The 24,322-nt window shown below is 37.2% G+C and overlaps 1 protein-coding gene and 1 pseudogene across 2 annotated transcripts in view; one reads left to right on the forward strand and one right to left on the reverse strand.

Annotated features, from left to right (window-relative positions):
- The window catches only part of LOC125776323 (uncharacterized), a 213,877-nt gene that overhangs the window by 161,317 nt on the left and 28,238 nt on the right, over nucleotides 1-24,322 (reverse strand). The window lies entirely within an intron of this gene.
- Nucleotides 21,015-22,592, forward strand: LOC125776115 (jerky protein homolog-like; annotated as a pseudogene).

Here is a 24,322-nt window from a genome sequence, read left to right on the forward strand (position 1 = left end):
AGCCCAAGCTAGCCCTGTGTGCTGTGTACATGCATATGTGTACAACATTGCCGAACAAATAATGTATACACAAACCAACATACAAATATGAGTACACATGTAAATATGTTACCCACAAAAACTACAAACATTGCTTTACAAAAACAACGATGGTTTCAAATAGCATCATACATACTTATGTATATGCATACACATGTAAATATGTGCGTATGACATTCCCACACAAATAATGCATACACAACATACATACTCACATGCGTTCCCATGTAGATATGTATGTCACCCGCATAAACTACAAATATTGTTATACAACAACAACAATCGTCTAATATAGCATCAGCAGCGTCAGAAGTCAATATGGCAGCCAAATAGTCGATGCCCAAATTTGTAGAAAAATACAAAACAACAATATTTTCATTCATGAACACAAGCGCACTTTCAACATGCAAACTTGCTTCATTCATAAAAACAAAGACCATTACATCTCCCCGAGCATGCCTTTGCCTACAAGCGTCTTTTCGCGACAGTGGCAAAAGCTAAAAATCATAATTTGAATAATTTCTGATACTTGTATGAGAAGGAAAAAGTGACAACTTAGTTTATTTGTCGATTTTCAAGTCAATATTCCTCTGATTTATGTGTACAGTCAATCCCGGTTAAGTAGTATTATTAACTGCCCATATCTTGCTGCATCTCAGGGTTTGTTTTTTGAAATACATAGAAATTATTGTTTTAAGTACCACTCGCTTAAATATCCGCACTCGCTTACATATGTGCCATATTATATTTTTATTTTTAACAAATCACAAAAATCTGTATCTTCAATTGTGGCACATAACCGGGAATGACTGTATTTGTCAAGGAATGTAAAAAATATTTTTACGCGGCTTGCAAAAATCTGGGTCGATATGTATGCACGCTCATACATATATATACATATTTACACAAGTTTGTTGGTAAAGCTGTTAGAGCGGCAAGGGAAGCGGTGAGAATCGGCGATCTTTCGCTTGTTTTTTCGGCACAGCTCGGATTTTTTACCAACAATACAATGTTGTGACGATTTGCCGCCACTTTGACTCTTTGACAAAACTTGAGCTTCGCTATTGGTTGTCCGTGTCAACGGAGATTTCGAAAGAAGCATTGAGTGTACATATTTGCAAACATGCATGCAGACAAATTTACAAACATTATAAGGTCTGTCATATTTGTTTACATGTACACATTATTATATATATACATATGTATGTACGTGAATATGTGCGACTGATTGGTCTTTTAATATGTTATCAAACATACAATGCCCAGCAAATAAATAAATAAATATACATACATTGTAACGACTGTAACCGGATGCACGGATGCTATAACTATTAATAGTTTACAATGTTATTCGTTAGTTATGTTAATTATTAAAAGCTCGATAATGTTAGAAGCTACATTATGTTAAGTTTACATTTTTGATCATTTTAAATTCACCACAGTTTTACTCAATGTTTGAATACTTATAACTGTAATCCTTTTATATTAACTTTGCTCAATTTGACTATTTAAGTACCCTGTTAATTTGAATTCAGGTCATTCGAACTGCGACCAATAAAGATTACGCATCTAAAAATCAAAGCTGCGTTTTATACTTTTCTTTGAAAGCTACGATTGATATAACTTGGACACAATTAGACAGCATTGGCTCTTGTGGCTGGTTTTATTGATCAAGGTCAAGTAGAATCACCTTAGGGATTAACTCCCTACAATTGGCGCCCAATGTAAAACCAAATAAAATTTGCTTAAAATCAAAATAAAAGTCAGACGCTTGAAGACAAATTTTGGCTCTTGCGGCTAATTATAAAAGCAGAAACGAAAATAAAATAACAATAAACCAAAAATTCTTCAACAACAAATGTTCAGCTGTGCATTGCTGTGGGTTTCGTTTTGCTGAGTAGATCACCTGATTCGTATGTTAAACTGTTGCTGCATTCAAGTATAGAGTTGCTGTTGCTATCCCTCGAAGGTCCCGTAAAAGGCACATATCGCTCATTTGCTGCAAGACCGGCATAAGTCAAAAAAATCGATTCGCCAGAAAACGCGTTTAAAGTTTTCAACTTACTACAACCTTACACGGTAACTCCAACCTTAAACCTCTTCTCAAGCGGAGCATTTAAGAGGTATTCATATGAATTTTTCACTCAACATGAAGTATGATATAACGAACAATTCTGCAGCATTAACTCCAAAATCACGTTTTTTGATTTATGCCGGTCTTGCAGCAAATGACCGATATGTAGTTGTTGCATAGAAAACATTGTTGTTCTACCAGAGAACGTATATTTATAGAGAAGGTTCACGATATCAAAAATTTAGGGATATTTCAATTTTGGGATATTTACTGTTTTGGATGAGTGCATTTCACCACAGAAAATTATTAGCGCATTTCACCACTTAACATCAGGGGCACGGCAATAACAGAACTGAGTAGTTGGTAGAGCCAATAGGAAAAAATATGTTAATTTCAATGTTTAGAAATGTACGCTCACAGATTCGTATATTTACAATGCGCAAACGACTGCATATAATTTATATACATATGTACATACATATGTATGTATATTTTCTATATATTTTATATCAAAGCACACAAGCATGTATGTACGTACAAATTGAACTATTTCATGATGAATTCCTTAAAATCTTTGGAAATATATAATAAAGTCATACATGCATTCTTTAATTAATGTAGGTTTGATAAAATATATACATACATACATATATATTTACAGGTCAGGTCTTTAAAAGTTTTGAGAACATGTTAAAAGACCAAGCGGTCGCACATAAGTTATGTTTTTTGTCTAACCCGGTTGAAATCCAGTTATGTATCAAAAAACCTTTTTATTTAATTTTATTTAAATCTATATTTATTTAAGTTCAAGACGGAAAGACGAAGCGTCAAACCGCTAAAGTATGTAATTCCTTTCTTAATTAATGCTTAGTTTAACGTAACATCATTATTTATACCCTAGCTTAACATACGATATTAATAAATTCTTAGTAGAGTGGGTATTATATGTTAAGTACATTAACATTGTGGATCTCTATATATAGATAAATAAATTTAACATAATAGTAGCTATGTAAAGAGATTGAGATCCACATATATGTAACTCGCTTACCCTTATAAGAATCTTTTAAATCATATATTATTATATAAGATAGTTTTATAAATTTATATTTTCAACAGTTGTACTTAATTCTTACTAAACAATTATAATTAGTTAATATTAATTTGGTTTTGTTTGCGTATAGTTTTCCATATTTTTAGCATATATATATTGATGCTATTTTATGAATTGTTTAATGTGTTTAATTCAATGTTTAATGTATTGAATTCAGAGGTCTTCGAAATTGCGCAACGTCCATTTTATTGGGGTTACTATAATGGTATTTGTTGAATCTTTTAGCTGTTTTATGTCTAATAGCAGCTGGATTTTTTGTATATAAGTTGGGATTAGTTAATTCTAAAGATATATTCTCTCTTTTAAGATTTTCCCTGGTAATAGTCTTTCTTTTCTTTGCTTCAGTTTTCTTTCTAATATGATTAAAATCGATATTTAAGTTATTTAAAAAGTCTATGGCTTTTACTTTAGTTGTGCTATGTATTGAGTTGTTATAAAAGTGGATAGCTTTTAGAACGAGCTCTTCTGCATCGTCAAGATTACCAGAATTTTTGAGAATTCGTATATGTTCAAGAAGCGTGGAATGCAGACGCTCTATGTCTGAGTTACCAGTGTGAGAATTGGGGGTAGTAAAATGCACCTCAATACTATTCTCTTGGCAATATAATTTTATTAATGTGTTGTTAAATTCATTATCCATTACTAGTTTGTTAGGTTTACCTAAAAATGCAAATCTTTCTTCTAGTTTAACCTTAACTGTTATCATATTTTTATCATTCAATTTATGGGCGGTTCCCAATTTTGTAAATTTGTCTAATGTAGTTAGAAAATAGGTTTTTTGAATTTGAAAAATATCGACATGCACAATTTCGTTTGGCTTTTCTGGCGTATACGTGAACAGGAACCGTTTTCTAATCGGCTTTCTATCGTATTTATTTTCGATACAAACTCTGCAACTGTTGCAGTATCTATTTATATATTTTAATAATTTTGGGTTGAAATATAAATCTTTCAACTCTTCGAAATTTTCCTGAATGCCTCTATGATTGCCATTTATATGAGTTTCGTTAATAAGGTTCAGTAGCGATTCTTCAGATTCTACATCGCTTGCTAATTTTGTGCATTTTATAAATTTCAGATGAATATTATTAGAGAAAAGTTTTATTAGCTTTGTTTGCATTTGGTTATATTTATTGTCCGGGAGTTCGCAGTATATTCCTACTGTGCCTTTTGTTAATTCTCTTCTGAATATATCATTTAGGTAATGAGTGTTACCAATATCATTTTCGCAAATGTAAATTATTTTGTATTTTCTAAAAAGTTTTTCAGTGGCTTTTTCTTTATGTTTTAGTATACGTATTTGAGTTTTATACTTCTTAACAATTTTATCAGTTGTGTAGAAATGATTGTTTGCATCTTCTGAAGAGCTGTGGATACTATTTAATGAATTTTGATGCAGCTGAATTCGACTTAAATAGTCAGCCACTTTATTCTCTTTCCCTTTAAGGTATTCTATTCGAATTGAAACTCGTCTAGCATTATTTTCCACCTAATTATTTTCGAATTTGGGTCTTTTAATGAATATAACCATTTTAACGGACGATGATCAGTTTGTACCGTAAATTTTCTGCCATAAAGATATGGACGAAAATATTTTACTGCCCAAATAATAGCTAGCAATTCCTTCTCTATTGTTGAATAATTTTTCTCGTGACCATTGAGTGTTCTGCTAGCGAAACAAACTGGTTTTCCTTCTTGGCTCAGAACGGCTACAATGGCTATGTTGCTAGCATCTGTAGTCAGGATAAATTTTTTATTGAAATCCGGATAACATAATAAAGGCGGATTTATCAAAATGCTTTTTAATTTTTGAAAAGAATCAACATAAGATTGATCATCGAGATTTATTTTTGTGTCTTTTTTCAGGTATTTTATCATTGGACTTGCCACCAAGGAATAATTTTTTATGAATTTACGGTAATACCCGGTTAATCCAAGAAAGGATTTTATAGCTTTTATAGTTTTGGGAAGGTTAATATTCTGTATTGTGGCTATTTTGTCTGGGTTAGGCTCTTTGCCTTTATTGGTTATAATATGACCTAAAAAGTTTGTTTCCTTTGATAAGAATTTACACTTATCAAATTGTATTTTTAAATTGTAATTATTAAGCTTATTAAATATTTTTTGTAAACTTTCGATATGTTCAGTTATAGACGTCGAGAAAACTAAAATGTCATCCATATATAAAATGCAAATGTTGTTTATAAAATTTGCCAACACATGATTCATCATTCGCTGAAATGTTGATGGTGCATTTTTCAGGCCGAAAGGCATTCTTACGAACTCAAAATGACCTCTGGATGTAGAGAATGCTGTTTTTTCAATATCGTTTTCATCCATTAGTATCTGATGAAACCCCTTTGCAAGGTCTAATAAGGAAAAATATTGAGCTTTACCTAATTTATCAAAAAGTGCCATTAAGTGTTTTAGGGTATCTCATATTTTTCTTTTTTTTTATAGTAGGGGGAAGCATCGAAAGCCGGAGTGCGGAACTTTAATCCGCTAAACCTAACCTACTCCCACCTCAAGACTCTCCCACGGAACCGCCGGCTACTTCGTGGGAGGGACAAGACATTTAAGTCTTCTCTATCGTGCGGACTGACGGACGCCTAAATTGTTCAAAAAGTCTCAGTTTTGTCATTATGGATGCTGACGCTTCGGTGACAGCTTTCCATTTATCAGTCGACTGACACATGAGTGTCGTCAAATTATCGACTGTAAAACTACCACCGAGTGTAGTTTTTAGTTTTTCCCTTGTATTTGTCTAGGGCAATAAAATAGTACATGTTCAGAGTCTTCTATATGCTCTGTACACGTCGGACAGTTCGGACTAATGTCATCGTGGAATCTGTAAAGGTAGCTTCTGAAGCACCCGTGTCCACTAAGTATTTGGGTCATGTCGTCTGTCTATCCACGAATGGATGTCCGGTATAAGTCGGTGGGTCCAACGTCCTTTGGATGAGGAATTCCACCGCTCCTGCCACATTTTAATGCTATTGTTCCTCTCCTCTGTCTTTGCCGATACTGTTTTAGGCGCTGATAGATGATATAAACGCTCGAGTTCATCTCCCTGGATGTCAATGGGCGGCATGCTGGCTAATACTTCAGCAGCGTCGTTGATATAGTCCGGAAAGCACTCATTACTCGAATTGCAGAAAGCCTATGCACTGCAATTATTTGTTTAGCATACGCTTTTGTATCCATTGCCTGTATCCAAACTGGTGCCGCATACAGTATTACGGAACTCATTGCCTTCGCTATTAAGAATCGCCGGCTGGAACGCACACAGCCTCTATTGGTCATCATTCTCGATAGGGCATTATAGATTTTGTTTGCCTTCGAGGAAGAATACTCCAGGTGTTCTTTAAATTTTAATTTGGAGTCCAATATTACTCCCAGATACTTCTGTTGAGGCTGCGAGGTAATCTCGCACTCTCCTATAGTGAGCTCTATTCGTTCTTCTATCTTCCTAGTACTTATGAGTAAAACTTCTGTTTTTTCCTCCGCCAGTTTCAGACTCAGAGAAGAGAACCATTGGCGTAGACCATTTATGCACTCATTACATTTATTTCTCAAGTCGGCTAATTGTTTGGCTACTGCTACCACCATGAGATCATCCGCATAAGCTACTAGTTTAATATCTGTTGGTTGCTGTCTTTTTAGCACCCCATCGTACATAAGATTCCATAATAGTGGGCCTAACACTGAGCCTTGGGGTACACCACTCGAGATAGAGTAGCTCTTGGTGCCTTCGTCCGTCTCAAAAATCAGCCTCCTGTTTTTATAATATTATTATGTTTATGAGGTATTCAGGGGCCCGTATTTCATCCAGGGCTTTGATTATGTGTGTCCATTTTGCTGAGTTGAACGCATTCTTGACATCCAGGGTAATCAGCGCGCAGTACTTTTTTGTGCCACTTTTCCATCTTTTGCCACTTACTGCACATCGCGCAGTATCGACGATTTCTCGTAGTGCGTCAATAGTGGATCTCTTCTTTATAAAGCCGTATTGTCTCTCTGATAATCCGCCGGCTTTCTGGATTGCTAACTCCAGGCGGTTTCGTATTATATTTTCGTACACTTTATCCATTGTGTCGAGCATACACAGAGGTCGGTAAGATGAAGGTTCTTCAGGTGGTTTCTTTGGTTTTGGGAGCAGAACCAAACGTTGTACTTTTCAAGAGTCGGGGAATACCTCTTCCTTTAAACAAGCGTTGTACATATTAGCGAAAACTCGGGGTTTTAAGCTAATGGCTTCCTTCAGAGCTCTGTTTAGTATGCCATCTAATCCAGGCGCTTTGGTGTTTTTTATTTTCCTTGCTATTGCCAATAGTTCCTCTGCCGTGACTAACGGAAGTGACTCTACAGCTTCGTTTCGTCGCTTGGCATATGAAATCAGGTCGTGTTTTGGGAAGAGTGTTTCGACGACCTTCCCCATAAAAGAGGCATCTTTAGGTTGCTGCTGCTTGTTTTTAAATCTGGACATGCATATTTTGTATGCAGTGCCCCAAGGGTCAAGGTTTGCTTCCTCGCACAGCTTCTCAAAACATGATTTTTGGCTTCGTGTAATTGCCGACTTAAGGAGCCTCTTGTGGCTTTTAAATTCCTCCCTAAGGCGATTTTCGTTCGTTTCGCCCCAGTTGCGCTGTGGCGAAACGCCGTCTAGCTGAGTGACAAAGCTTTCTCAGCATGGAAATTTCATCATTCCACCAATATACAAGCCGCCGCTTGTGGTTATGTGACGTTCTGCGCATTGTTGCATCGCATGCTGCCACCAAGTGGGCGGCGCTGTCACCAGATGCCTTTGATACACTCCAGACTAGGTCAAACAGGTCTGGGTCGAAATCTTGTTGTTTCCAACTTCGCTTTCGGGAGGGGTTTCTGCCAAGAAGCTCCTACTCTCGGGAGTACGAAATTTGTGCTATAATTGCCATGTGATCACTGTTTGTGTATATGTCGGACACTGCCCACTTAATGTGCCTGCTCAGCGAATCGTTTGCAAATATAATGTCAATTATGGATCCTTTATTGCCTTTTTGGTAAGTGTTTCGAGTTCCGGTGTTCATTATTGTTAAGTGTGTTTGACTCAGATATTCATGAATTAGCCGCCCGCGGTGGTTTGTACATCTGCTGCCCCATGCAGTTGACCAAGCATTAAAATCACCCGCTGTTATAATAGGTGTTTTGCCTCTGGCTTTTAAAGACAGCCTTAAGAGGAAGTCTTCGAATTCCGTGATTGATGCGCTGGGACGAGCGTAGCAGCTTACAAAATAAATCCCCTGAATATTCGCCCATGTGAAAAAATTATTGGCTTCTCTGGGGCAGGTCTTAAAAGGTTGCCCTTTACAGGACCATGTTGCTGCCTTGCCAGATTTGTCTGCAATCCATGTGCTTTCCGGACGCTGGGAGTATTGTTCACTTAGTATGGCGACATCAATGTTCTCTTCTATGGTTATCTGATCTAGCAAATCTTGTGCTGCTGCGCAATGATTTAGATTCAACTGAAGTATCTTCATTTACTTAGAGACTTCAGAGACTCGAGGTACTTTGGGCATGTCGTGCTCAATACGGAGTGCTCCCCTTTGCAGAGCATGCAGCTCGGAGTGTTTGTACATGACTTTGCTAGATGTCACGTTGTGAGTTTTGGGCTGTATCATAGCCATTTCTCCAACCACTCCCTCCAGAGCGCTTTGGAAGGATTCTGCTTTTGTGTCTACTCCATTTTTTTATTCTAAAAGCAGGTCTCCTTTGAGGGTTTTTCGAACATAGGTTACGTTCGAACCCAGCTTCTCGAGCCCGCTGTCACTTTTTATTTTTCGCACAATATCTGCATACGACGCCCTTTCCTTCTTCGTAATAATGATGGCATCCGGTTTTGTTTTAATTTTCTTTTCCACCTGTTTCCTCTTTTTAACCACGTCTACCCATCCTTCATTTCCGTTTTGAAGAGTCGTTGTATCCTTTTGGATTGTTTTTGCTGCTCCACTATACGATAGATGCGCATTTTCAGTTATATTTTTTGGCTTTTTAGTGGGTGGTAGAATGCCTGATGCCTCTCTCATTCTTTTTTGGGTATTATCATCTCTACCAATAGAGGCTTGAGATGATTTACCTATTAATACTCTTCTCGCTGGGATATCCACTTTTTCAGCTTTGGCGTGTAATGTCACAATGTTGTTCAAAAGTTCACGCATCTCCTGGTTAATATGCCTTTGGCCGGCCATCATGTTTTCCAACTCTTTATATTTTTCCCTAGTTTGCCAAAAATGCTAGCCGTTTCTCTGTTTTGCGATTCCTCGGGCTTATCGCTTTTGCTTACATGATCTGCAGCATCACATTCCTTATTTGGTCCAGCAGCGGCGGACTCCTCATTTTTCCCATTAGGCGGGGTTCTCATTATTTTTGAAATCCTTCGAAAAGGATTATCCGGTGTTCGCCAAATACTATTTTCAGAGGCCATACCTCCGAAAAAAAAGATAGTCTGGGAACACCCTTCGCTGTGTATGTTCAGTCGCTAGCTTTTATGCTTAACTTAAAAACAAAAGAGCTGGCAATGCCAGAGCTGAAAGAAAAAACAGCTCATGCTTATGTTTTCGATGGTTGGCAATGCACAAACCAAAAGGAAAACGAAAACACAAGGAGGGGAACAGCTGATGGATCAAAATAACAACGGCAGAAAGAGGAAAACACAAATTAACTGCACGTTTGTTATGAGGGAAAAAAACCAAACAATTTTGCAAAATTGGAAAAACACAAAAGGTATGTGCTATTGAATATATTTACGTATAACTCAAAGTGTACTTATCTGATCCCGTAGGTTTGGTGTCCACTTAGGTGGTTAATCCTCCTGGAACGTCCCACACAATAACCCACTTCATACACTATAAAAAACCAGAAATTTACAAAGAAAATTCGGGAACACAGTAAAAACACGTCTACTTCACACGTATCGATACACTGTCTACACTGTACATATGTATGTATATACAACCATATTCATACATATTTATATGAAATTATATAATATTATCAAACATTATAAATATTTAATAAATAACTCTTATTCGCACATTAACTAAAAATTGAAGATAGCATATTTTTATTAGAATGTTATCAGTTTTGCATGCATTCGGAAAAATATGCAAAATGATAATCATATCAATTAATATGATTGCATGTAAACGTATATAATTATATCCAAAGACTAACATACGTCTGTAATAAGAATGTATATTTTCATTGAATGCTCAGCTCTGTTCACGCGCCACTGTAAAAGTTTCTCCTTCTTAGCTAGCTGTGGTGAAATGCACCCATCGCATTTTGTTAGCTTTTGACAGTTCACACGCTTGTCCGTTGCTGGACCTTCTGTATAAACAGAGAACGTCTATCATAGAGAAGGTTCACGGCGCGAAGAACGTAAAAATATTTTTGGCTAACTCGGTCGCGATGGTCCAGTTTCACCACATACAAATTATGAGCGTGTTTCACCATATTTAACAGCGATTGAGTGGTTTTTAGAGTCTATGAGCAATAACAAAAATAAATAAAAGAGAACCAATGCAGGGCACTATACATACAAGCGTATTTATATGCAAGTGATTTCTCCCTGCAAACCATCAACGGGTAAAAACCCAGATAATCAGTGGGTAACATGGTGGTAAACGTGGGGATAAACATATAGAGTGTGTCTTAGGCCGAGCGAATATTTAACCCACTCACCTACGTATACATGTAATCATACAACAAAAAATAACCCGAAAATGTGCGTTGGTGTTAGTGCATAGAGAAAAAATGTGTAGTTGTATTGAAAGATTTGTCACAAGCGGGTAGCCGTGGTTGGCTGGGCTGGTAGGCGGAGAAGTTCCTGTATGTTACATACATACATATGTATGACTTTTTCTAAAGCTAACATATACAAATATGTACATATGTTTTACGGGGGAAATGGCGCCAAAATGAAACATAATGAGGTTATTCTGCTTTTCGATTGGAAAAGTTTTTGTATACTATATACAAGTAGTTAGATTTTTTTCTACTAAAATTATGCTCAAAACTATATATTGCTCTAACAGACGTATGTTCGCTCTTTTGCTTATATTCTTATATGGATATATGCAAACATGTGTATTCGTATGAATTCTTTTTGTTCATAGTAATGAATAGATGTGCAATTGAATAAATTTGAATTTAATCACTTTTTCAAAGCAATATTCGTAGTTTATGTGAAAATAAAGCCTATTTTTAATACGCTTTTATTAGCTTCACTTGTATGTATGTATGTATGTTTGTAACCTTTTTAAGTGGTACTGAAACGCAGAATATTTGAGCGACACTGTAGGAAGGCGTATGTATGTATGTATGTATGTTTGTAACTTTTTTAAGTGGTACTGAAACGTAGAATATTTGAGAGACACTGTAGGAAGGCGACAGTAAGTTTAAGCAGCTCACCAAAAATATGCAACATCTATATAAAACTAGTTTTGGCGACATTTGAGTAGCATATGTATATAATATAACAATTAGTCAATGAAAGGTTACGAGTAGATATTAAATGCTGTCTAATTATCGATTTACTTAACCAATACTACATGTCATAGTTCATATTTTAACAAATTTGGGGTTTCTCACATCAAACTAAAAAATTAAAAATAAATATAGTTTAAAAAAACTAAAAAACACGCTTTTAAAGCATATCAAACTAAAAAGTGAAAAATAATTCTTTGTATAAACTAACAATAATAATGAAGGAAAAATTCCTGCATTATTGTGAGAAAAGCGTGGGGTGCTTTGTGACATATTTTTCATATATCGAGCATTCCACGCTATTTTCACAATAATGCAGGAATTTTTCCTTCATTATTATTGTTAGTTTATACAAAGAATTTTTTTTCACTTTTTAGTTTGATATGCTTTAAAAGCGCGTTTTTTAGTTTTTTTAAACTATATTTATTTTAATTATATTTGTAATTGATATATTCATACTTATGTGTATACTTCATTACATATGTAGATATGTATGTATGTATGTATATAACAGACTATCATAATATATTAAAAAAATGTAATATATTACAATAGTGAAAAATGTACATTAATCGTACATTTTATTATTCAAAACTAATATTCACATGTATATTATCACTTATCAATAATAACATGTGCGCGCTGCTGATATGTACTTATGTATATACATACATACATAAATATGTGCCTATGACATTGACACACAAATAACGCATACACAACATACATTCTTATATGCGTTCACATGTATGTAGATATGTCACCCGCAAAAACTACAAACATTGCTTTACAAAAACAACAATTGTCTAAATAGCAGAAGCATCACAAGTCAATATGGCAGCCAAATAGCCGCACGCATCTTTCGCATCTCCGTTGTCAAGATCAACCAATGGCCGAAACTGGCATTTTGTCAAAGAGTCAAGTGCTGAACACATTGAGTGCGACAGACTGTTCTGTCAAATATTAAAATACACACGTTCTTATGGACACAGTTATGTAGTTGTGCAGCTGCCTCAATAACTGTGTCCCTAAGAACGTGTGTATTCTAATATTTGACAGATGTCGTTTGCAGTCTGTCACGCTCATTGTGTTCAGCACTTGTGTGATGATAGAAAATCCAAGCTGTGCCGAAAAAAATAAATGAATGGCCGCCGATTGTCACCGCTTCCCTTGCCGCTGTAACAGCTTTGCCTACAAACGTGCGTAAATATGTAGGCATGTATACGTATGAGCGTGAATACATATCGACGCAGATTTTTGCGAGTCACGGAAAAATATTTTATAATGGACAAATATTATAAATCGACAACTGCGTTGTTGCCACTTTTCTCACTTCTTACTGTGAAGAAGCATCAAAGATGCAGAAAATATCACGGATGAACGCGCTTTGCTGAGTTTGCCTCTATTGCTAGAAGGTTATGCGTCTTCGTGGTGGCAGGGCGTAAAACAAGAAGCGGAAACGTTCAACGACACCATTGCTTTGCTTCGAAAGGCATTTTCTCCCCCGAAACCAGACTGGCGTATTTTTTCTGATCTAAATCAAGAAAAGCAGAAATTTGCTGAATCAACTGATTCGTGATTCGAAGCGACAGTTATTTGCTCAACTTTCCGAAAAACTTAGCGAAAAAACTATGATCGATATAATTTTTTCGCAATTGCTATTAAAATACGAGAAACGGTGCCTCGTGAAAGCGTAAGAACTTTTAACGAGTTGCTAGACAAAGCACGGGAGGTAGAATTATTATTGGTTGAAAACAAAGAAATAGTCACCAGCAAAATTAGCGAAGCAACAGACAAAATTCCTACTCGTTGTTCTTACTGCAGGAAGAAGAATCATTCCGCGGAAAATTGTTTTAAAAAAATTGAAGCAGAGAAAAGAACCACTCAGAAAATGAAAGAAACCGTCTTTAGCTGTTATGGTTGCGGTCCACCAGGTTACTACAGATCAAACTGCCTAAATTGCAACAAGAAAAACCCGCTACGTAGTCCCGAACAGCTCGACTTCAACACAGTTGTAACCACCGTAATAGGTAGGAATGTGCCAACCGTCGGCATCAATATAAACGGTTTAAAAGGTGAAGCATATTTAGATACGGCTGCAAGAACCAGTGTTGCAAGTACACAACTGTATAAAAAACTCAAAGAAAAAGATGTTGACTTTCAAAAAGTTTTTGCGGAAATTAAATTAGCGGACGGAATAGCTCGTCAGAAGATGGTTTACTCGACGATCGTCGACATTTTAATTGGCAAACGTTTCAAACGTATACGATTTATTTGCTTAGCGAACGCTAAAAACAATCGAACGTTGTTAGGTATTGACTTTCTCGAGCAAGCAGGCATAGTTATGGATCTTGCACAGCGCTCGTGGCATTTTAAGGATGACCCTAATACTGTTTTCGAGTTTAAGATGCAAGAAACTCAAATACAAAATTGCGCATCTATAGCAACAACGAGCGCATATACACACAACAGCGATTATAAGGCAATAGATGAATTTATGTCCTGGTTCGAAAATACCAATAATAGTGACGCTATCACTGCAGATAGTTATGTAGAATCGTCATACGAATACTCGCCAAATGCAATAAACGACATATTCACTGGTTGTATACCATCAGATTTCGAAACACCAGAACAATTCGACTTATTTCCACCTATGAAAAAACTGAAAAAGAGTAGTAAAGCTGAAGCGAGCGAAGGATCTATTATCGAAATCAGCTCCGTTGAAATAAAATTGCGTCCTGATGAAGGTGTGCTTTTAAAGGAAGATGAAAAGAGTATTCTGGAGACTATGTTGTATGAGCATAAGAAAATTTTTGAAGATGCCGTACTAGCAATACCGCATATTGAACATCACTTAAAAACAGAGGCGCATGCACCTATTTCGTCGCAACCTTACCGAATCTCGCCGGCAATGAAAAATAAATTAAAGACTGAATTAGAGGATATGCTGAAAAAGGGCATAATAGAGGAAAGCGAATCACCGTGGTCATTTCCGGTTGTACTAATATCGAAAAAAGATGGCGAAGTGAGATCTTGCGTGGATTATCGGCGATTAAATGCAATTACCACGACAGATACATATCCACTACCGCGAATGGATGACTTGCTTCATGCAGCAAAAGCAACACCGTTCATGTCTACGATTGATTTGAAAGCCGGATATTGGCAAATCAAAATGGCAATTGATGACAAGCCGAAAACTGCATATACAACCCCTTTCGGAATTTTCGTTTTTAATAGAATGCCTTTCGGACTAAAGAATGCTCCAGCCACGTTCCAGCGACTGATCGACAAATTTCGATCTGGATTACCACATATTTTGATATTTAGATGGCATAATTATATGCTCAAATGATTTTCACTCACACATGCAGGACTTACGACAAACACTCTCAAAACTGGAAGACTATGGCATTCAGTTGAATAGAGCAAAATGCGTTTTCTGCCGAGCGGAGATAAAGTATCTTGGGCACATTTTGACCACAAAAGGACTAAAGTTGACAACGAGAAAACAGATGCTATTATCAAACGACCATACCCGAGAAATCTGAAACAACTTATTTCCTTTCTGCAAACATGCTCTTGGTATCGACGGTTTATTCCTAATTTTGCGGATGTATCAAAACCTTTGTCTAAGTTGACGAAGAAAAATGTGCAATGGAAATGGTCGTCAGACGAAAAGAATGCGTTCGATAACCTTAAAAAATTTCTCTCGTCGCCACCGGTGCTGCAACAAGTTGATGAAACCAAACCCTTTGTTTTGAAAACTGACGCAAGCGATTATGCGTTCGGAGCTGTTTTACTGCAGGGGGAGAACGAAGAAGAACACCTAATTGAGTATGCCAGCCGTCTTTTGCTTCCGGCAGAGAGAAATTACTCTACAACGGAACGGGAAGCACTGGCCGTAGTTTGGGCCGTAAAGAAATTTCGTGGCTATATTGATGGAGCAGAAATTACAATATTGACTGATCACCTGCCGCTTAAATGGCTTTTTAGTTTGAAAACTCCTACTGGACGCCTTGCCAGATGGGCTTTGCAACTACAAACGTATAATTTGAAGCTGGGGTACACAGCAGGCAAGCAAAACATTGTTGCAGATATGTTATCACGTCCACCATGTTTGACCGAAAACCATTCTAACATAAATTCTTTTGAGATAGATTTTCCTCGCAAAAGCGCTGAAGAATTCACAAAGGAGCAGTTAGAGGATGACGGACTGAAGGGCATCGTAGAATCGTTTGAAAAAGACGATGAAAACGTAACCAGACATTCTAGTCGTGGATACATTATGGTAAATAGCGTGCTGCACCGGTTCTGTTCAGACGAAGATTCAGAAAACGGTCAACTTGTAGTACCCAAATTTTTAAGAGAAACGGTTTTAAAGAAATTTCTTGCTGATCCAACCGCAGGACATTACGGGATTGATACCACCACTTTATTTTTGGCCTGGAATGCGTACGGAAATTGCTCAATATGTAAAATCATGCATTGAATGGAAAAAGTACAAACCAACAAATCTGAAACCAGCAGGTCTACTTCAAACAGTTTCAAGTAACCAAAGGTTTGAGATCATCGCTCTTGACTTATTTGGTCCTTTACCTCGTACTGCGAACGGTAATCGTTGAATACTAGTCGTAGAAGACTTATGTAGTCCCTGGGTTGAGCTATTCTCACTGTGAAAGATTAAAGCCCACCGTCAACGAACTGATTGGACCTTATCAGTGTGGCTTTAGACCTGGCAGATCAACTACCGACCAGATATTCACCATGCGCCAAATCTTGGAAAAGACCCGTGAAAGGAGAATCGACACACACCACCTCTTCGTCGATTTCAAAGCTGCTTTCGACAGCACAAAAAGGAGCTGCCTTTATGCCGCGATGTCTGAAATTGGTATCCCCGCAAAACTGATACGGCTGTGTAAACTGACGTTGAGCGGCACCAAAAGCTCCGTCAGGATCGGGGAGAACCTCTCCGAGCCGTTCGATATCAAACGAAGTTTCAGACAAGGCGACTCCCTATCGTGCGACTTTTTCAATCTGCTGCTGGAGAAAATAGTTCGAGCTGCAGAACTTAATCGGGCAGGTACAATCTTCTATAAGAGTGTACAGCTGCTGGCGTATGCCGATGATATTGATATCATCGGCCTCAACACCCGCGCCGTTAGTTCTGCTTTCTCCAGGCTGGACAAGGAAGCAAAACGAATGGGTCTGGCAGTGAACGAGGGCAAGACGAAATATCTCCTGTCATCAAACAAACAGTCGTCGCACTCGCGACTTGGCACTCACGTCACTGTTGACAGTCATAACTTTTGAAGTTGTAGATAATTTCGTCTATCTTGGAACCAGCGTAAACACCACCAACAATGTCAGCCTAGAAATCCAACGCAGGATAACTCTTGCCAACAGGTGCTACTTCGGACTGAGTAGGCAATTGAGAAGTAAAGTCCTCTCTCGACAGACAAAAACCAAACTCTATAAGTCACTCATAATTCCCGTCCTGCTATATGGTGCAGAGGCTTGGACGATGTCAACAGCGGATGAGTCGACGTTGCGAGTTTTCGAGAGAAAAATTCTGCGAAAGATTTATGGTCCTTTGCGCGTTGGCCACGGCGAATATCGCATTCGATGGAACGATGAGCTGTACGAGATATACGACGACATTAACATAGTTCAGCGAATTAAAAGACAGCGGCTACGCTGGCTAGGTCATGTTGTCCGGATGGATGAAAACACTCCAGCTCTGAAAGTATTCGACGCAGTACCCGCCGGGGGAAGCAAATGCAGAGGAAAACCTCCACTCCGTTGGAAAGCTCAAGTGGAGAAGGACCTGGCTTCGCTTGGAATATCCAATTGGCGCCACGTAGCGAAAAGAAGAAACGACTGGCGCGCGGTTGTTAACTTGGCTATAATCGCGTAAGCGGTGTCTACGCCAATTAAGAAGAAGAAGATGTTAAGTGGTGAAACACGCTAATAATTTTCTGTGGTGAAACACGTCTCTGGTTTTACTATCACTTTGTTTCAGTTAGGTCCCGTAGCAAAATCCCTATCTTCTCCAAGCCTGCCGTAAGGAACTTCGTTCCAAAAAGTGATAGTAAAACCGTAAGAAGAAAAAGACCGTAAGCTCTTCGAGCTCAAAAAGCTATTTATAAGTATCTTTGTTTGAGATCCAGAATCTTAGGCCCCTGTCACAAAGACTCCAGAAAGCGTTTTGTTTCCGGTATAGAAAAAATTAATGAAATGATGACGCTTCCTTCTTTATATCATCTTTATCGACTTCCAAGAGGCGTTCAATACACTTCATAATCTGGAATGCATTCGATAATAGAGTGGTCCCCTTAAAATTAATTGATTTAATAAGACGGTCTACTCTGATGTGGGTTATCAGCACACATTACTCGTATCAGCTGGTACTCTTTATACTCTTGCAACCAGTTACTACAGAGTATTATAGTTTTGTTCACCTAACGGTTGTACGTATCACATAAAACTAAGCGAGATAGATATAGGGTTATATATATGCATATAAACTATCTGGACGAAGAGAAAAGTTGAATTTCGGTTGACTGTCTGTCTGTCCGAACACAAATCGCCATAACTGAAAATATATAAAGTTCCATACCTAAGCGCTCAATTGAGATATGAAGCTGTAAGCACAAGGAATGGCAGTAGCTAAGAGCACCTGTGGGCACAACCATTTCAAACAGTGGGCGTGGCCCCGCCGTCTAATAATGTACGTAGCTCTCAAACCACTTAAGCTACAACAACCAAATTTGCTGAGCATAAATCTTATAAGAACTTCTACCGACCAAAAGTGAATGAAATCGGCGGATAATCCCGCTCATTTCTACTAAAAGCACGATAAATTAATAACTAAATACGCCAGAGACCACCAGGATGGTATGAGAAAGCTTTATGGGAGCCGGTTTGAAAATTAGACGATGAGTGTGGCACCGCCAACTTTTTGTTGTAATCCCATATCTCGGGACCCGACTGACCGATTTCGACAAAATTTAGTACGTGGCATTCTTCTTATATTCTTATGTAACATTGTGAAAATCGGACAACAACCATGCCTACTTCCCATATAGCCTATTTTCAGATTTTGTTATGTATTCTTGTAATGTTAAAATAATAAAAAAATTATATTAAAATTAATTTACATTTTTTACTTGAAATTTCTGAATCTAGACTTAAATATTCCCTTAACATCGTATTGGACGGAACGGGAGAAATAAGCTGGGGTCAAAGTAGAAGTTTCGAAGACCTAGACTATATGGAGACATTATATGTTTAATAACACACACCTTTGCAAAAAGAAACCCATCAATGGGGTAAGAAACTGCAGCGGAAGTAAGCCTCGGCTAAATCAAAGAAATGAGTATAAACACCACCTATACCCAAAACTTCCAGTCGATTGTAGAGAACTCGGAAATGTGAAATTCTTTTAGTTACTTGGGCAAGTTATAGGCATGCACATTTGGTTTTACCAAACTTGACAATTATTTTGTTATTTTGGCTATTAATTTGAATTACAATTTTTTTTATTTTTATTTTACGTAATTCAAATAAAAACTAATCAGCAAAATTTTTTTGCAAATTGTATCGATTATACATTAGCCGAAGGAATTTCGTTCTTACCTGGTGTCCCACGACACCACATTTCTTTTTATATTTATACCTTGAACAGGGTATATTAAGTTTGCCACGAAGGTTGAAACACCCAGAAGGAAGTGTCGGAGACCCTATAAAGTATGTATATAAATGATCAGTATGTTGAGCTGAGTCGATTTAGCCATGTCCGTCTGTTTGTCTGTCCGTCTGTCTGTATAAAGACGACTATTCCCCAAGTTTTTAAGATATCGTCTTCAAACTTTGCAAACGTCATTTTCTCTTCAAGGAGCTGCTCGTTTGTCGGAACTGCCGATATCGGAGCACTATAATATATAGCCGCCATACAAACTGAAGGATTGGAACCAAATTCTTGTAAGGAAAACTTTCACATTTGACTATGTATCTTCACAAAAGTTGTTTTTTTTTTCTAGTTTCAGTTTTCTAAGATAATAATGTATTATACGAAAAAATTGTTCAGATCGGCTTACAATAGCATATAGCTGCCGTACAAACTGAACGATCGGAATCTAGTGCTGGTATGGAAAACTTTTGCATTTGACAAGATATATTCAAGAAATTTGGTATACATTACTTTCTAAGACAACAATGTAATCTCCGAGGATATTATTCGGATCGGTTAACTATAGCATATAGCTGTCATACAAACTGAACGATCGAAATCAAATGCTTGTATGGGAAAGATTCTCATTTGACGATATATCTTCACGAAATTTGGTATGAGTTATTGATCATAGAAATAATGTAATATCGGAAGAAATTGTTCACATCGGCGTACTATAGCTTATAGCTTCCATATATTTACTTTAACACATAGTTACGAAATGCACCTGAAGGGTATATTAGCTTCGGTGCAGCCGAAGTTAACGTTTTTTCTTATTTGGTGATAACTTTGATCCTAAACGATTACTTATTTTTATAAATACAATATCTTGATTTGTTTTTGAGCTATGTTTTTATTCTGTTTCTATCTGAGTTTTCGAATATTTTTTATTCGTTCAAATATGATTTGGTCTGTGCTAACGTTTCTACCAAGAAAACCTCAATTGGTTCGTTTTTATTCGAAAACTGTTTTTTCAAGAAGTTCAAGGAATAGTGAAAAGCTTTTTAGCAATCATTAATTCTGCCATTGGTATTAGAAATTATTTTAAATGTTTTATTGCTCTTGATTTCAGTATTTTCGTCTACGCGGTTTATTACGGAAATCAAATTACATATGTATTAACAATAAAAATAACTATTTTCAGAAGCAGAATTATTTGAATTTGAACATTGGAAAGATTAATTTACAAAATTTTATGATTGACAGAACGGGGAGTTGATTATGCTTATGTAATTGTTGTTGGTATCGGTACATTGTGGTACAGTAGAATCCCGATTATCCGAACACCGATTATCCGATTATCCGGACTCATTCGTCTCAGCTCTAATTGTCAATTTGAAAATGTTTTAACTTTAACGGCGCAATTATACATGTTACGACAAGTTTATTTTCGCGTCCGGTCGTGTTACGTGTACTCCCGCTTTCATTTGTTTGCGGGATAGAGTTTGTTATAGTTTCATTTTCTTAGATAGCGTTCAACTAAAAGGTTGTCTCTTATTTTGTCTGCCTTTTTGTGTTGGAAGTTTACAATGTCCAAGCGAAAAAGAGTAGTGTTGTCTCTTAATGACAAAGTGAAGATAATTAAAAGTATAAAAAATGGTGAGTCTGGCAGTAAGTTGGCACAAATAAATGGTGTAGGAACTTCTACGATATCAGACATTAAAAAGAATTCTGATGCCATAATGAAATTCACCTGCGCGCTTGAGAAAGAAGATGGAAGTTCGCAACGTAAAGTTATGAAAAAATCTCAAAATGAAATTCTGCAGAATGCAGTTTTTACTTGGTTCTTACAAAAGAGAGCATGCGGCCAGCCCATATCAGGACCTCTTTTATGTGAAAAAGCATTGGATTTTAATCAAAAACTTGGTGGTGATAATTCTTTCAAAGCGAGCTGTGGATGGTTAGCAAGATTCAAATCTAGACTTGGCATTCGAGAACTGGAGATTCAAGGAGAGAAACTGTCTGCTAACGTTGCATCAGCCGACTCTTTTATAAACGAGTTAAAAGAATTTCTAGATGAAAAAGAATACGATTTTGATTTTGTATACAATGCAGATGAAACAGGTCTTAATTGGAAAGCTCTATCAAGCAGATCGTTAGCATCGCATCGTGAAAATGCAGCACCTGGGCAGAAAGTGAGTAAGGACAGAGTTACAGTTATGGTTTGCGCAAACGCTAATGGAACACATCGATTGCCACTGCTACTTAAATCAAAAAATCCGCGCTGTTTCAAAAATGCTAAAATCCCCTTTACTTACGCTAAACAAAAAAAAGCATGGATCAACACAGATATTTTTCTTGCTTGGTATGAAAATACGTTTATTCCTGAAGTGAAGAAATTTCAAAAGGGCGTGGGGAAAGATGGCGACGTATTGTTGTTAGATAATGTGCCAACGCACCCTTCCGCTGAAACACTAAATCGAGAAAATGCGAAGTTCACAGTTAAGTTTTTACACCCTAACGTAACATCGATGTTGCAACCAATGGACCAAAGCATCATTGAAACTTTAAAACCCTTATACAGAAAGCGACTATTGCGTCGTCTTTTGACAACAGAGGACAGTGAAATAGAAACGACGTTAAAGTTTTTTAAGGAAACAAATTTAAAAGATTGATGTTATATGCTGGTAGAAGCGTGGAACTCTGTGGAATTGCAAACATTAAAAAGAGCTTGGAATAAATTATTAAAATTAACTCTATCTAATGCCTCGATTAAACCGCATGACGATTTTAAAGAAATAAAAGAAGCAATGAAAATTCTTAGCATTGCTGAAGTGTGCGATGAAGAAAATATTAAGGAATGGCTGAACTGCGATAATGAAGATCCTGGATTCCAAATATTAACTGATGAAGAAATCATTGAGGATTTGAACAATAACGAAAGAGAAGATGAAGAAGATACTGAAACAGGGGATGTATGTCAAGTACCATCTCACGCAGAAGCTTTTGAAGCTCTTGATATTGCTTTTAAGTGGTTTGAAAGACAGGGTGTATCGGATCCCATACAGTTGTTACAACTGAAACGCATCGGGGACTTGGCCGCAATGAAACGATGTGACTCTTTACATCAAAGACCAGTAACAAGTTATTTCCAACCAAAATTTTAAATTACATAGGCATTATGTAATACATTATTTATCGTTATAGCTCGGTTTTTATATATCGTACATATTATCTGAACTACACTTGTAAAACTTATTACATAATAAAACTTTATTATAATTTAAATATTGCTTGATTTGCTTTGAAATCGATTATCCGGATTTTCGATTATACGGAATACCACTGGTTTTAATTGATCCGGATAATCGGGATTCTACTGTACTTCTTGTTTTAGTCAATAACAGTGCGGGAGTAGAGGAGAAGAGTGCATGTCTCACGCCCAACAAGTAATCATATGTATAGTAATGTTTTGTCCAGTATTCATAGTAATTGCAAAATCGACGGCTAAAGCCCAGATACTACACTTAAGGAAACACAGACTTGATCGTTCCTTTTAAATTTTGCGTTGTTCTGTGCAATGGTACAGGAATATTTGTCAGCTAATATGCATTCATCTCAAATTATAATTCAATCTTTTCTTACTCAGTTACAACTATCACTATAATTCTTGGTCTATATGTGACTAAACAACGTGTGCATCAAATAATAAGAAAAGATTTATGCCTTAAATATGAAAATCCAGTGACAAAGTCATGCCTAAAGCAACCTTGAAAAATATTGCATTTTATGAAATATATAAATTTTGGACGAAGACTTCCAGTGATGAAAATAAACTTAATATGAACGGACCAGATGGTCTTCATTAATATTGAGGAGATTTGCGACACCCACGGGAGGCATGTCATAAACGCGTTCATTGTGGTGGTATGGGCAGATCTTTCATCAAAAGGCATGTCACAATAAACTTTGTGTCAGGCAAAAAAAAATCAGAATTCAACACTGACTTGTTAAAAACGAACTCCTTGATTTTGCACGTAAATATATCAACATATTTTGTTGTTTGATATTAAGTTCTTTTAGTTAAAACAGACAAGAAATTATTAATTATTTCACTGGGTAAGGGATTGACCAAAGATGACTTCTATGAGCGCTTAGAGCGCACCCATGAAAGCTGCCCCCGCCACGATGTCGAAACCGTGCTTGGCGACTTTAACGCCAGGGTGGGCAATAAAGATGTCTTTGGCACAACAGTCGGTAAAATCAGCCTCCACGAAAAAACAACCCCAAATGGGTTGCGGCTGTTCGACTTCGCCGGTGCCCGAAATATGGTTATCTGTAGTACTAGATTCCAGCACAAGAAAACACATCAAGCTACCTGGCTGTCTCCGGATCGAAAATCCACCAACCAGATCGATCATGTTGTGATAGCTGGAAGACACGTCTCCTGTGTTCTAACCGTGTTGCAGCCAAGATTCGCAACCGCCTCTGTGCAGCAAAAAACGTATGTCAACAAACACAAGGAAGGTTCGACGTCGAGAAGCTGCAATCACAACAGACAGCCGAACGATTTTCTACTCGGCTTGCACTCCTGCTCTCTGAGAGCACTCGTCAACAACTCGGTATAAGGGAACTGTGCGATGGTATTTTAAAGTAATTACGTACAACTGCAACCGAAACTATTGGTTTTCGGAAAATGCAAACAAACAGCTGATACGACGAGGAGTGCTGTGTCGCAGTGGAGAGAAAACAGACAGTGATCTAGCAAAAACATACAAAAATTACGGAGGGAGCCCTTCTCCAGCCTGCTGAATGGCAGTGAAAGTACAACGTCAGTTAATTAAGTCGTTAATTACCCGCCTAAAGAACAACAAAGCGGCGGGGGCTCATGGATTGC

Source organism: Bactrocera dorsalis, chromosome 2, assembly GCF_023373825.1.
Source record: "Bactrocera dorsalis isolate Fly_Bdor chromosome 2, ASM2337382v1, whole genome shotgun sequence".
Classification (NCBI taxonomy): Eukaryota; Metazoa; Arthropoda; class Insecta; order Diptera; family Tephritidae; genus Bactrocera; species Bactrocera dorsalis.